This window comes from Hordeum vulgare, chromosome 5H (genome assembly GCF_904849725.1).
Source record: "Hordeum vulgare subsp. vulgare chromosome 5H, MorexV3_pseudomolecules_assembly, whole genome shotgun sequence".
NCBI lineage: Eukaryota > Viridiplantae > Streptophyta > Magnoliopsida > Poales > Poaceae > Hordeum > Hordeum vulgare.
Window position 1 is genome coordinate 362,282,371 of NC_058522.1, and position 14,922 is coordinate 362,297,292.

Here is a 14,922-nt window from a genome sequence, read left to right on the forward strand (position 1 = left end):
CGAAGTTGCATACAAACTGGAACTGCTGGAAGGATTGTCCGGAGTTCATGATGTCTTCCATGTTTCCCAGTTGAAGAAATGCCACGCTGAGATCATGATGTCTTCCATGTTTCCCAGTTGAAGGATTGTCCGGAGTTCATGATTAATAAAGCTGTGTGATTGAACTCTTGAATATATACATTATGTACTGTGTGTGTACTAGCATGATCTTGGGATGGTACGGAAACACCAGAGGCTTGACTCGTCTTGAGTCGGGTCGCTACATATATAGGTGCATTAAATTAAATAGCATTTAAATATGGTGATAAAACAAGGAACCCATGCTTTCGCATGGAAACAACTGCACCTGCAACTAGCAACGCTATCAACAGGATTAAGCAAGCAGTAACATAGCCAATCAGTGGTTAAACAATATTAAATGTTGTTAAACATGGCACGGGGTGAGTGCAAATTAATCTACCTATCTAGGCATTTTAAATAAGGTCAGAAACGACATATAGCATCTCCGAGACGACCTCACATGTTAATTTACAGTTATGTCCAGATCTGAACTAATGCATTCAATTAGTTGTTAAACAGCAAAACAAATAGGTTCACGTGATTCTACGCATCGAGACAAGCTATTTACACATAGAAATCATCTCCAACGGAGCTACGGTTCAAAAGATACAAGCACCGCAAGATATGATGGCATGAATGCAATATGTGTGCAACGACGGTCACGAGCACTTCAAAACATACAACCAGCAAGAGAAAATGAAACTACACGAGATTCTAAGCAAGTTTCATATAGGACACGATCAAAACGAAGCTACGGATCAAAAGCTACGAGCAAAACAAGAAATCACTACAATCTGCCAAAATCAGCCACATAGCATTTTCTACACCCCTCAACTACGAGCTACACAACTATGATAAACTCAAGCAAGGCATGGCACGAAAGAGGGCAAGACGCACTACTACAAACAACTAACAACAACTAGCATGGCATCATGGATCACTAGGGAAGGAAGACACAAAATGGCATCCCACACACTATTTCAGACTTAGTGAAAATTACACCTCATGAAAGTGCAGTTTTCGATCTGAAGCAATATTGACAGCAGAAAAATCATGAGCTACAGGACTCCAAATGGAATGAAAATTTACAGCATGCTAGAGAAACACAAGGGGTACAACTAACTCCATTGGACCAACCTCAAAAGAGCTACAGATCAAAAGGCACGAGCAAGACAAGACATCAACAAAATAATAACAGATTCCAGACTTAGAAATATTTCAGCTCCTCAAAATGAGCACTATTTCTAGCAACATGAGAGCAATCAAACTACACCTAAACATGCATTTCGAGTGCAATTAAGAATACTAGGGGCTAGTCTAAACACCCAAGAACAACTCCCTAGTTGACAACTTAATCAAACGGAGCACGTAATAAATCCTACGAATTAAACAAAAGGGCATCACGGCAAAATATCGCGCGAACCAACTTCCTCAAAAGCTAAAACTAATTGCATAGAAAAATCCCATGGATTTTTCTACCCCGGAAACGTATAAAATATGTGGGGTTGCACAACAAAAATAAAGCCACACATAAATGCGGGAAAATAACCTATATACGGGAAAATAAACTAGAGGGAATTCCCTACACGCAAAAATACAAATGACCGCTCTAAAATGCATGGAAAAATGGTCCCTAAAACATGGACATTTATGCTACGGCATCCGAGCAATCCGAACACGCGCGGAAAAATAATACGGGCTATACATATTAGGACAGCGCGCTAAATTAGGCATTAGGCATGCTAAACGACGTCAAACGAACATGCAAGTTTTATAAACGGATTCTATGCGCAAAACTACATGAAAAACATATCTAATACATCGCGATCCGACATACGGAATAAAAGTTACGGGCATTCTAATATATCCATATTTCCTGAAATAACTAATTCTAAAACTACAAAATAAAAATAGTACCGGGCCCTGTCTTGGAGGTCATGTCGTTGAGCAACAGTGAACCTACGAGTTATGGAGAAAGCAATGGTGGGCCCGGATTCCGACAAATGGCTGGAAGCCATGAAATCCGAGAGAGGATCCATGTATGAAAACAAAGTGTAGACTTTGGAAGAACTACTTGATGGTCATAAGACTATTGAGTAAAGATGGATCTTTAAAAGGAAGACAAACGATGATGGTGATAAGTCACTATTAAGAAAATCTCGACTTGTCGCAAAGATGTTTCCGACAAGATCAAACATTTGACTATGATGAGAATTTCTCACTCGTAGCGATGCTAAAAGTCTGTTAGAATTATGTTAGTAGTTGCTGCATTATTTATGAAATATTGCACATAGGATGTCAAAACATTGTTTCCTCGACGGTTTCCTTGAGCAAACATTGTATGTGATACAACTAGGAGGTTTTGTCGATCCGAAGGATACTAGCAAGTATGCAAGCTCCAGCGATCCTTCAATGGACTGGTGCAAGCATCTCGGAGTTGGAATATACACTTTGATGAGATGATCAAAGATTTTGGGTTTGTACAAGGTTTATGAGAAACTTATATTTCCAAAGAAGTGAGTGGGAGCACTATAGAATTTCTGATAAGTATATGTGGTTGACATATTGTGGATCAGAAGTAATGTAGAATTTCTGTAAAGCATACAAGGTTGTTTGAAAGGAGTTTTCAAAGGAATACCTGGATTGCGCTACTTGAACGTTGAGCATCAAAGATCTATGGAGATAGATCAAAAGCGCTTAATGGAAGTTTCAACAAGATGCATGCCTTGACAAGTTTTTGAAGGAGTTCAAAATAGATCAGCAAAGAAGGAGTTCTTGGTTGCGTTGTAAGGTGTGAATTTTAGTAAGACTCAAAACCCGACCACGGCAGAATAAAGAGAATAGACGAAGGTCGTCTTCTATGCCTTAGCCGTAGACTCTAAAGTATGCCATGCTGAGTACCGCACCTGATGTGTGCCTTGCAGCAAGTCTGTTAAGAGGTACACAGAGTGATCCAGGATTGAATCACTGATCAGCGGTCAAAGTTATCCTTAGTAACTAAATAGACTAAGGAATTTTTCTCGATTATGGAGGTGGTTAAAGAGTTCGTCGTAAAGGGTTACGTCGATGCAAGCTTTGACACTAATCCGAATAACTATGAGTAGTGAAACGGATTCGTATAGTAGAGTAGATATTTGGAGTATTTCCGAATAGCACATAGTAGCAGCATCTATAATATGACATAAAGATTTGTAAAGAACACACGGATCTGAAAGTTTCAGAACAGTTGACTAAAACCTCTCTCACGAGCAAGACGTGATCAGACCCCATAACTATATGGGTGTTGGATTCGTTGGAATCACATGGTGATGTGAAGTAGATTATTGACTCTAGTGCAAGTGGGAGACTGTTGGAAATATGCCCTAGAGGCAATAATAAATTAGTTATTATTATATTTCTTAGTTCATGATAATCGTTTATTATCCATGCTATAATTGTATTGATTGGAAACATAATACTTGTGTGGATACATAGACAAAACACTGTCCCTAGTAAGCCTCTAGTTGACTAGCTCGTTGATCAAAGATGGTCAAGGTTTCCTGGCCATAGGCAAGTGTTGTCACTTGATAACGGGATCACATCATTAGGAGAATCATGTGATGGACTAGACCCAAACTAATAGACGTAGCATGTTGATCGTGTCATTTTGTTGCTACTGTTTTCTGCGTGTCAAGTATTTGTTCCTATGACCATGAGATCATATAACTCACGGACACCGGAGGAATGCTTTGTGTGTATCAAACGTCGCAACGTAACTGGGTGACTATAAAGATGCTCTACAAGTATCTCCGAAGGTGTTCGTTGAGTTAGTATGGATCAAGACTGGGATTTGTCACTCCGTGTGACGGAGAGGTATCTCGGGGACCACTCGGTAATACAACATCACACACAAGCCTTGCAAGCAATGTGACTTAGTGTAAGTTGCGGGATCTTATATTACGTAACGAGTAAAGAGACTTGCCGGTAAACGAGATTGAAATAGGTATGCGAATACTGATGATCGAATCTCGGGCAAGTAACATACCGAAGGACAAAGGGAATGACATACGGGATTATATGAATCCTTGGCACTGAGGTTCAAACGATAAGATCTTCATAGAATATGTGGGATCCAATATGGGCATCCAGGTCCCGCTATTGGATATTGACCGAGGAGTCACTCGGGTCATGTCTACATAGTTCTCGAACCCGCAGGGTCTGCACACTTAAGGTTCGACGTTGTTTTATGCGTATTTGAGTTATATGGTTGGTTACCGAATGTTGTTCGGAATCCCGGATGAGATCACGGACGTCACGAGGGTTTCCGAAATGGTCCGGAAACGAAGATTCATATATAGGATGACCTCATTTGATTACCGGAAGGTTTCCGGAGTTACCGGGAATGTACCGGGAATGACGAATGGGTTCCGGATGTTCACCGGGGGGGCAGCCCACCCCGGGGAAGCCCATAGGCCTTGGGGGTGGCGCACCAGACCTTGGTGGGCTGGTGGGACATCCCAAGAAGGCCCTATGCGCCAAGGATAGATAATCAAAGAGAAAAGAAAAAAAGAGGTGGGAAAGGAGAGAAGGACTCCACTTTCCAATCCTAGTTGGACTAGGATTGGAGGAGGACTCCTCCTCCCTTGGTGGCGCAGCCCTTGGGGCTCCTTGAGCCTCAAGGCAAGCCTCCCCTCCCTCCTCCTATATATATGGAGCAATTAGGGCTGATTTGAGACAACTTTTAAGGCAGCCCGACCACATACCTCCATGGTTTTACCTCTAGATCGCGTTTTTGCGGAGCCCGGGCGGAGCCCTGCTGAGATTAGATCACCACCAACCTCCGGAGTGCCGTCACACTGTCGGAGAACCCATCTACCTCTCCGTCTCTCTTGCTGGATCAAGAAGGCCGAGATCATCGTCGAGCTGTACGTGTGCTGAACGCGGAGGTGCCGTCCGTTCGGCACTAGATCGGAGCGGATCGTGGGACGGATCGCGAGACGGTTTGTGGGACGGTTCGCGGGGCGGATCGAGGGACGTGAGGACGTTCCACTACATCAACTGCGTTTCTTAACGCTTCTGCTGTGCGATCTACAAGGGTATGTAGATCGGAAATCCCCTCTCGTAGATGGACATCACCATGATAGGTCTTCGTGCGCGTAGGAATTTTTTTTGTTTCCCATGCGACGTTTCCCAAAAGTGGCATCATGAGCTAGGTTCATGCGTAGATGTCTTCTCGAGTAGAACACAAAAGTTTTTGTGGGCGGTGATGTGCGTTTTGCTGCCCTCCTTAGTCTTTTCTTATTTCCGCGGCATTGTTGGATCGAAGCGGCTCAGACCGACATTACTCGGACGCTTACGAGAGACTGGTTTCAGTGCTACGAGTAACTCCGTTGCTCAAAGATGACTCGCGGGTTTCGGTTTCTCCAACTTTAGTTAAATCGGATTTGACCGAGGAGGTCCTTGGATGAGGTTAAATAGAAATTCATACATCTCCGTTGTGGTGTTTGCGTAAGTAAGATGCGATCCTACTAGATACCCATGGTCACGACGTAAAACATGCAACAACAATTAGAGGACGTCTAACTTGTTTTTGCAGGGTATGCTTGTGATGTGATATAGCCAACGATGTGATGTGATATATTGTATGTATGAGATGATCATGTTGTAATAGTTAATATCGACTTGCACGTCGATGGTACGGCAACCGGCAGGAGACATAGGGTTGTCTTTAAACTAACATTTGTGCTTGCAGATGTGTTTACTATATTGCTAGGACGTAGCTTTAGTAGTAATAGCATGAGTAGCACGACAACCCCGATGGCGACACGTTGATGGAGATCATGATGATGGAGATCATGGTGTGACGCCGGTGACAAGAAGATCGTGCCGGTGCTTTGGTGATGGAGATCAAGAAGCACATGATGATGGCCATATCATGTCACTTATGAATTGCATGTGATGTTAATCCTTTATGCACCTTATCTTGCTTAGAACGACGGTAGCATTATGAGGTGATCTCTCACTAAAATTTCAAGACGAAATTGTGTTCTCCCCGACTGTGCACCGTTGCGACAGTTCTTCGTTTCGAGACACCACGTGAAGATCGGGTGTGATAGACTCAACGTTCACATACAACGGGTGCAAAACAGTTGCACACGCGGAACACTCGGGTTAAGCTTGACGAGCCTAGCATGTGCAGACATGGCCTCGAAACACATGAGACCGAAAGGTCGAGCATGAATCGTATAGTTGATATGATTAGCATAGAGATGCTTACCACTGAAACTATTCTCGACTCACGTGATGATCGGACTTGAGATAGTGGATTTGGATCATGTACCACTCAAATGACTAGAGAGATGTACTTTTTGAGTGGGAGTTCTTAAGTAATATGATTAATTGAACTAATTGTCATGAACATAGTCTAATGGTCTTTGCGAATTACGATGTAGCTTGCGCTATAGCTCTACTATTTTGATATGTTCCTAGAGAAAATTTAGTTGAAAGTTGATAGTAGCAAACTTTGCAGAGGATTGTCCTCGTTGCTGCGCAGAAGGCTTATGTCCTTAATGCACCACTCGGTGTGCTGCACCTCGAGCGTCGTCTGTGGATGCTGTGAACATCCGACATACACGTTTCTGATGACTACACGATAGTTCAGTACAAAATACTTAATGGCTTAGAAGCAAGGCGCCGAAGACGTTTCGAAACGTCACGGAACATAAGAGATGTTCTAAAGAGATGAAATTGTGATTTCATGCTTGTGCCCTTGATAAGAGGTACGAGACCTCTGACAAGATTCTTTGTGCACAAAGTAAGGGAGAAAAGCTCAATCGTTGAGCGTGTGCTCAGATTATCTGAGTACAACAATCGCTTGAATCAAGTGGGGGTTAATCTTCCAGATGAGATAGTGATGGTTCTCCAAAGTCACTGCCACCAAGCTATGAGAGCTTCGTGATGAACTATAACATATCAAGGATAGATACAATGATCCTTGAGCAATTCGCGATGTTTGACACTGCGAAAGTAGAAATCAAGAAGGAGCATCAATAGTTGATGGTTAGTAAAACCACTAAGTTTCAAGAAAGACAAGGGCTAGACGGGATACTTCGTGAAACGGCAAAACAATTGCTGCACTAATGAAGAGACCCAAGATTAAACCCAAACCCGAGACTAAGTGCTTCTGTAATGAGGGGAACAGTCACTGAGGCGGAGCAACTCTAGATACTTGGTAGATAAGAAGGCTGGCAAAAGTCGAAAGAAGTATATTTGATATACATGATGTTGATGTGTACTGTACTAGTACTCCTAGTAGCACGAGGGTATTGGATACCAGTTCGGTTGCTAAGTGATTAGTAACACGAAATGAAAGCTACGACATAAACGGAGACTAGCTAAAGGCGAGGTGACGATACGTGTTGGAAGTGTTTCCAAGGTTGATATGATCAAACATCGCACGCTTCCTCTGCCATCGGGATTGGTGTTAAACCTAAATAATTGTTATTTGGTGCTTGCGTTAAGCATGAACATGATTGGATCGTGTTTATTGCAATACGATTATTCATTTAAAGAGAATAATGGTTACTCTATTTGCTTGAATAATCACCTTCAATGGTTTATTGAATCTCGATCGTAGTGTTACACATGTTCATGATATTGGTGCCAAAAGATACGAGGTAATGATGATAGTACCACTTACTTGTGGCACTGCCGTTGAGTCATGTTGGTATAAATTGCATGAAGAGGCTCCATGCTGATGGATCTTTATACTCACTTGATTTTGAATCACTAGTGACATGCAAATCATACCACATGAGCAAGGCCTTGTTTTCATTGAGATGAAACAAGATAGTAACTTGTTGGAAGTGATACATTTTGATGTATGCAGTCCAATGGGTGCTGAGGCACGTAGTGGATATCATTATGTTCTTACTTCAATGACGATTTGAGTAGATACAAGAGTATTTACTTAATGAATCACAAGTCTGAAATATTCAAAAGTTCAATTCTGTTTCAGGAGTGAAGTTCATCGTAACAAGAGGATAAACTGTCTATGATGTGATCATAGAAATGAATATCTGAGTTACGAGTTTTGGTACGCAGTTAAGACAATGTGGAAATTGTTTCGAAGTTCATGCCACCTGGAACACCATAGTGTGATGATGTGTCTGAACGTCATAGCCACGCACTATTTGGTATGGTGCATGCTATGATGTCTCTTATCAAATTACCACTATCGTTTATGGGTTATGCATTAGAGACAACCGCATTCACTTTAAATAGGGCACCGCGTATTTCTGTTGAGATGACACAGTATAGACTGAGGTTTAGAGAAATCTAAACTGTCGTTTCTTGAAAGTTTGGGGCTTCGACACTTGTGTGAAAAAGTTTCAGTCGAATAAGCTCAAACCCAAAGCGGATAAATGCATCTTCATAGGATATCCAAAACAGTTGGGTACATCTCCTATCTCAGATCCGAAAGCAAAGTGTTTGTTTCTAGAAACGGATCCCTTCTCAAGGAAAGGTTTCTCTCGAAAGAATTGAGTGGGAGGGTGGTAGAACTTAATGAGGTTATTGAACCATCACTTCAACCAGTGTGTAGCAGGGCACAGGAAGTTATTGCTGTGGCGCCTACACCAATTGAAGTGAAAGCTGATGATGGTGATCATCGAGCATCGCATCAAGTTACTACAAGCCTCGTAGGATGACAAGGTCGCGTACTACTGCAGAGTGGTACGGTAACCCTGTCTTGGAGGTCATGTTGTTGAGCAACAGTGAACCTACGAGTTATGGAGAATGCAATGGTGGGCCTGAATTCCGACAAATGGCTGGAAGCCATGAAATCTGAGAGAGGATCCATGTACGAAAACAAAGTGTAGAGTTTGGAAGAACTACTTGATGGTCATAAGACTATTGAGTAAAGATGGATCTTTAAAAGGAAGACATACGATGATGGTGATAAGTCACTATTAAGAAAAGCTCGACTTGTCGCAAAGATGTTTCCGACAAGATCAAACAGTTGACTATGATGAGAATTTCTCACTCGTAGCGATGCTAAAAGTCTGTTAGAATTATGTTAGTAGTTGCTGCATTATTTATGAAATATTGCACATAGGATGTCAAAACATTGTTTCCTCGACGGTTTCCTTGAGCAAACATTGTATGTGATACAACTAGGAGGTTTTGTCGATCCTAAGGATACTAGCAAGTATGCAAGCTCCAGCGATCCTTCAATGGACTGGTGCAAGCATCTCAGAGTTGGAATATACACTTTGATGAGATGATCGAAGATTTTGGGTTTGTACAAGGTTTATGAGAAACTTGTATTTACAAAGAGGTGAGTGGGAGCACTATAGAATTTCTGATAAGTATATGTGGTTGACATATTGTGGATCAGAAGTAATGTAGAATTTCTGTAAAGCATACAAGGTTGTTTGAAAGGAGTTTTCAAAGGAATACCTGGATTGCGCTACTTGAACGTTGAGCATCAAAGATCTATGGAGATAGATCAAAAGCGCTTAATGGAAGTTTCAACAAGATGCATGCCTTGACAAGTTTTTGAAGGAGTTCAAAATAGATCAGCAAAGAAGGAGTTCTTGGTTGCATTATAAGGTGTGAATTTGAGTAAGACTCAAAACCCGACCACGGCAGAATAAAGAGAATAGATGAAGGTCGTCTTCTATGCCTTAGCCGTAGACTCTAAAGTATGCCATGCTGAGTACCGCACCTGATGTGTGCCTTGCAGCAAGTCTGTTAAGAGGTACACAGAGTGATCGAGGATTGAATCACTAATCAGCGGTCAAAGTTATCCTTAGTAACTAAATAGACTAAGGAATTTTTCTCGATTATGGAGGTGGTTAAAGAGTTCGTCGTAAAGGGTTACGTCGATGCAAGCTTTGACACTAATCCGAATAACTATGAGTAGTGAAACGGATTCGTATAGTAGAGTAGATATTTGGAGTATTTCCGAATAGCAGATAGTAGCAGCATCTATAAGATGACATAAAGATTTGTAAAGAACACACGGATCTGAAACTTTCAGAACCGTTGACTAAAACCTCTCTCACGAGCAAGACGTGATCAGACCCCATAACTATATGGGTGTTGGATTCGTTGGAATCACATGGTGATGTGAACTAGATTATTGACTCTAGTGCAAGTGGGAGACTGTTGGAAATATTCCCTAGAGGCAATAATAAATTAGTTATTTTTATATTTCTTGGTTCATGATAATCGTTTATTATCCATGCTATAATTGTATTGATTGGAAACACAATACTTGTGTGGATACATAGACAAAACAATGTCCCTAGTAAGCCTCTAGTTGACTAGCTCGTTGATCAAAGATGGTCAAGGTTTCCTGGCCATAGGCAAGTGTTGTTACTTGATAACGGGATCACATCATTAGGAGAATCATGTGATGGACTATACCCACAACTAATAGACGTAGCATGTTGATCGTGTCATTTTGTTGCTACTATTTTCTGCGTGTCAAGTATTTGTTCCTATGACCATGAGATCATATAACTCACTGACACCGGAGGAATGCTTTGTGTGTATCAAACATCACAACGTAACTGGGTGACTATAAAGATGCTCTACAGGTATCTCCGAAGGTGTTCGTTGAGTTAGTATGGATCGAGACTGGGATTTGTCACTCCGTGTGACGGAGAGGTATCTCGGGGCCCACTCGGTAATACAACATCACACACAAGCCTTGCAAGCAATTTGACTTAGTGTAAGTTGCGGGATCTTGTATTACGGAACGAGTAAAGAGACTTGCCGGTAAACGAGATTGAAATAGGTATGCGAATACTGACGATCGAATCTCGGGCAAGTAACATACCGAAGGACAAAGGGAATGACATACGGGATTATATGAATCCTTGGCACCGAGGTTCAAACGATAAGATCTTCGTAGAATATGTGGGATCCAATATGGGCATCCAGGTCCCGCTATTGGATATTGACCGAGGAGTCCCTCGGGTCATGTCTACATAGTTCTCGAACCCGCAGGGTCTGCACACTTAAGGTTCGACGTTGTTTTATGCATATTTGAGTTATATGGTTGGTTACCGAATGTTGTTCGGAATCCCGGATGAGATCACGGACGTCACGAGGGTTTCCGGAATGGTCTGGAAACAAAGAATGATATATAGGATGACCTCATTTGATTACCGGAAGGTTTTCGGAGTTACCGGGAATGTACCGGGAATGACGAATGGGTTCCGGGTGTTCACCGGGGGGGGGGGGGCAACCCACCCCGGGGAAGCCCATAGGCCTTGGGGGTGGCGCACCAGCCCTTGGTGGGCTGGTGGGACAGCCCAAGAAGGCCCTATGCGCCAAGGATAGAAAATCAAAGAGAAAAGAAAAAAAAAGAGGTGGGAAAGGAGAGAAGGACTCCACTTTCCAGTCCTAGTTGGACTAGGATTGGAGGAGGACTCCTCCTCCCTTGGTGGCGCAGCCCTTGGGGCTCCTTGAGCCTCAAGGCAAGCCTCCCCTCCCTCCTCCTATATATATGGAGCAATTAGGGCTGATTTGAGACAACTTTTAAGGCAGCCCGACCACATACCTCCATGGTTTTACCTCTAGATCGCGTTTCTGCGGAGCTCGGGCGGAGCCCTGCTGAGATTAGATCACCACCAACCTCTGGAGCGCCGTCACACTGCCGGAGAACTCATCTACCTCTCCGTCTCTCTTGCTGGATCAAGAAGGCCGAGATCATCGTCGAGCTGTACGTGTGCTGAACGCGGAGGTGCCGTCCGTTCGGCACTAGATCGGAGCGGATCGTGGGACGGATCGCGAGACGGTTCGCGGGGCGGATCGAGGGACATGAGGACGTTCCACTACATCAACCGCATTTCTTAACGCTTCTGCTGTGCGATCTACAAGGGTATGTAGATCGGAAATCCCCTCTCGTAGATGGAAATCACCATGATAGGTCTTCGTGCGCGTAGGAATTTTTTTTGTTTCCCATGCGACGTTCCCCAACAGTGGCATCATGAGCTAGGTTCATGCTTAGATGTCTTCTCGAGTAGAACACAAAAGTTTTTGTGGGCGGTGATCTGTGTTTTGCTGCCCTCTTAGTATTTTCTTATTTCCGCGGCATTGTTGGATCGAAGCGGCTCAGACCGACATTACTCGTACGCTTACGAGAGACTGGTTTCATCGCTATGAGTAACTCCGTTGCTCAAAGATGACTGGCGGGTGTCGGTTTCTCCAACTTTAGTTAAATCGGATTTGACCGAGGAGGTCCTTGGATGAGGTTAAATAGCAATTCATACATCTCCGTTGTGGTGTTTGCGTAAGTAAGATGCGATCCTACTAGATACCCATGGTCACCACGTAAAACATGAAACAACAATTAGAGGACGTCTAACTTGTTTTTGCAGGGTATGCTTGTGATGTGATATGGCCAACGATGTGATGTGATATATTGGATGTATGAGATGATCATGTTGTAATAGTTAATATCGACTTGCACGTCGATGGTACGGCAACCGGAAGGAGCCATAGGGTTGTCTTTAAACTAACATTTGTGCTTGCAGATGCGTTTACTATATTGCTAGGACGTAGCTTTAGTAGTAATAGCATGAGTAGCACGACAACCCCGATGGCGACACGTTGATGGAGATCATGATGATGGAGATCATGGTGTGACGCTGGTGACAAGAAGATCGTGCCGGTGCTTTGGTGATGGAGATCAAGAAGCACATGATGATGGCCATATCATGTCACTTATGAATTGCATGTGATGTTAATCCTTTAGGCACCTTATCTTGCTTAGAACGACGCTAGCATTATGAGGTGATCTCTCACTAAAATTTCAAGACGAAATTGTGTTCTCCCCGACTGTGCACCGTTGCGACAGTTCTTCGTTTCGAGACACCACGTGATGATCGGGTGTGATAGACTCAACGTTCACATACAACGGGTGCAAAACAGTTGCACACGGGGAACACTCGGGTTAAGCTTGACGAGCCTAGCATGTGAAGACATGGCCTCGAAACACATGAGACCGAAAGGTCGAGCATGAATCGTATAGTTGATATGATTAGCATAGAGATGCTTACCACTGGAACTATTCTCGACTCACGTGATGATCGGACTTGAGATAGTGGATTTGGATCATGTACCACTCAAATGAATAGAGAGATGTACTTTTTGAGTGGGAGTTCTTAAGTAATATGATTAATTGAACTAATTGTCATGAACATAGTCTAATGGTCTTTGCAAATTACGATGTAGCTTGCGCTATAGCTCTACTATTTTTATATGTTCCTAGAGAAAATTTAGTTGAAAGTTGATAGTAGCAAACTTTGCAGAGGATTGTCCTCGTTGCTGCGCAGAAGGCTTATGTCCTTAATGCACCACTCGGTGTGCTGCACCTCGAGCGTCGTCTGTGGATGCTGTGAACATGCGACATACACGTTTCTGATGACTACACGATAGTTCAGTACAAAATACTTAATGGCTTAGAAGCAAGGCGCCGAAGACGTTTCGAAACGTCACGGAACATAAGAGATGTTCTAAAGAGATGAAATTGTGATTTCATGCTTGTGCCCTTGTTAAGAGGTACGAGACCTCTGACACGATTCTTTGTGCACAAAGTAAGGGAGAAAAGCTCAATCGTTGAGCGTGTGCTCAGATTATCTGAGTACAACAATCGCTTGAATCAAGTGGGGGTTAATCTTCCAGATGAGATAGTGATGGTTCTCCAAAGTCACTGCCACCAAGCTATGAGAGCTTCGTGATGAACTATAACATATCAAGGATAGATACAATGATCCTTGAGCAATTCGCGATGTTTGACACTGCGAAAGTAGAAATCAAGAAGGAGCATCAATAGTTGATGGTTAGTAAAACCACTAAGTTTCAAGAAAGACAAGGGCTAGAAGGGATACTTCGTGAAACGGCAAAACAATTGCTGCACTAATGAAGAGACCCAAGATTAAACCCAAACCCGAGACTAAGTGCTTCTGTAATGAGGGGAACAGTCACTGAGGCGGAGCAACTCTAGATACTTGGTAGATAAGAAGGCTGGCAAAAGTCGAAAGAAGTATATTTGATATACATGATGTTGATGTGTACTTTACTAGTACTCCTAGTAGCACGAGGGTATTGGATACCGGTTCGGTTGCTAAGTGATTAGTAACACGAAATGAAAGCTACGACATAAACGGAGACTAGCTAAAGGCGAGGTGATGATACGTGTTGGAAGTGCTTCCAAGGTTGATATGATCAAACATCGCACGCTCCCTCTGCCATCGGGATTGGTGTTAAACCTAAATAATTGTTATTTGGTGCTTGCGTTAAGCATGAACATGATTGGATCGTGTTTATTGCAATACGATTATTCACTTAAAGAGAATAATGGTTACTCTATTTGCTTGAATAATCACCTTCAATGGTTTATTGAATCTCGATCGTAGTGTTACACATGTTCATGATATTGGTGCCAAAAGATACGAGGTAATGATGATAGTACCACTTACTTGTGGCACTGCCTCTTGAGTCATGTTGGTATAAATTGCATGAAGAGGCCCCATGCTGATGGATCTTTATACTCACTTGATTTGGAATCACTAGTGACATGCAAATCATACCACATGAGCAAGGCCTTGTTTTCAGTGAGATGAAACAAGATAGTAACTTGTTGGAAGTGATACATTTTGATGTATGCAGTCCAATGGGTGCTGAGGCACGCAGTGGATATCATTATGTTCTTACTTCAATGACGATTTGAGTAGATACAAGAGTATTTACTTAATGAATCACAAGTCTGAAATATTCAAAAGTTCAATTCTGTTTCAGGAGTGAAGTTCGTCGTAACAAGAGGATAAACTGTCTATGATGTGATCATAGAAATGAATATCTGAGTTA